At 32.1% G+C, this 1774-nt stretch overlaps 1 non-coding gene across 1 annotated transcript; it reads left to right on the top strand.

Moving 5' to 3' along the window:
• Nucleotides 1-457: 457 nt before the first annotated feature.
• Nucleotides 458-530, top strand: TRNAK-CUU (transfer RNA lysine (anticodon CUU)). The gene has a single exon. It is a non-coding gene; the product is annotated as a tRNA-Lys (tRNA).
• Nucleotides 531-1774: the final 1244 nt, after the last annotated feature.

Here is a 1774-nt window from a genome sequence, read left to right as displayed (position 1 = left end):
AGCATGTCTCCTTATTTTTGGAAAAGATAAACTCCTAAACGGAGACCGTTACTATAGAGTTAAAAAGTATTCGAAGACCTCCAATGTCCCATATAGTTGATCATATACTTTAAAGAAGTAGGCTACCTTATTGACATGGAACCCCACTCACTCACTCACACTCCCCAGGGCCGTCTTGTAGTTGTGTTCTGCCAACCAACTAGGATATTTAAACTTAATACCCTTAAAATACATATACCAAATTATGATACAGTTTTAAAACGTGTGGAATTTTAATAATTGAAAATTATTGTCATCTGTCTTCCCAAATGAAAATTGCGCTTGATTCAAGCCCGGGCCTCGACGGCCACAACATCAAATTTTCACCTCTAAACAACAACTATATCCATACAAACCCTGATCAAGTTTATAATCACGCCTTGTACTCTAAATTCGGTAGGCCTTATAAACCATCACAGCCCGTCTAGCTCAGTTGGTAGAGCGCAAGGCTCTTAACCTTGTGGTCGTGGGTTCGAGCCCCACGGTGGGCGTTATAAACAATCACAGCCCGTCTGGCTCAGTTGGTAGAGCGGGAAGGCTCTTAACCTTGTGGTCGTGGGGACACTTAGTTAAATTTTGGGTTAAATTTTGCCTCTGTTTGGCAGAGGGACACTTGGTTGGCTTATCCATTTGGGCTTCTGGTGCCGGGCTGCAAGATGGATTCACAAACAGGATTAATATCATGGAAAGTGTTCAGCTTTCTCATGTGGAGACAACTGTCTGCTTCAACATGTAACCATTCATATCAAGATAATTAACGTGCACAACGTTTTAGAGATAGAGGTAGGAGAGGACAGATGTACTCTATTTAGTCTTCATATATAGACTCAGCACATTTGATCCTCATACAGAGCATACAGGAAGAGAAGTGTGGATTCAAGAAATTCGATTTATTGACTAATTATTTAAGGAGGTTTGATAAGCAACTAGAGTTGAAGTGCTACATGTGGTGATTAATTATTTAAGGAGGTTTGATAAGCAACTAGATTTGAAGGAGCTATTTAATATCATAAAAAAAAAATTATGATTTTATGAAGTTGATAGAATTCAAAAGTTGTGGGTGCAAGCAAAAAAGTAGTGTAATAATATTTAATATTATAACAATTTTTTTATGGTTTTATGAAGTTGATAGAATTCAAAAGATGCGGGTGCAAGCAAAAAAGTAGTGTAATAATATTTAATATTATAACCATTTTTTTTATGATTTTATGAAGTTGATAGAATCCAAAAGTTGTGAGTGAAAGCAAAAAAAATAAGTGTAATAATATGATTTTGAAGAGATTGTTAAGTTAATGTTAGTATATATAGTATTTAGTTATATAATTTATATGGGTAATAAAGGTTAAGAAAATATTAAAATATTTATTTCATGATACATTTTACATGGCTAAGATTAAAAAAATCATAATAAATAAATAAATTATATTTTTATTTTAAATTATTATTATTTATTATAATAATAATTAATATATGAATTAAACATATATACATTTAAAAAAATATGTAACGCTATTTTTATCTATGGAGATTCACCCCTACTTTACCATGGAGATTTTTAACTTGTAAATAAATTTTGTTACGATACCATGATTTCCTAATACCACATGCTCAAAAAGCAATAACTCATGATACCATGACTTTCTAATACCACATGCTCAAAAAACAATAACTCATGCTCATATTACATTTTGTTTGTAATTAATTAAAGTATTAAAAAAAAACATTACTATTTTTG

This window comes from Pinus tabuliformis, chromosome 3_2 (genome assembly GCF_031772625.1).
Source record: "Pinus tabuliformis cultivar Carrire ecotype Pingquan chromosome 3_2, CPIR1, whole genome shotgun sequence".
NCBI lineage: Eukaryota > Viridiplantae > Streptophyta > Pinopsida > Pinales > Pinaceae > Pinus > Pinus tabuliformis.
The sequence above is the reverse complement of the archived record's forward strand: the minus strand, read 5'-3'. Positions and strand labels throughout refer to the sequence as shown.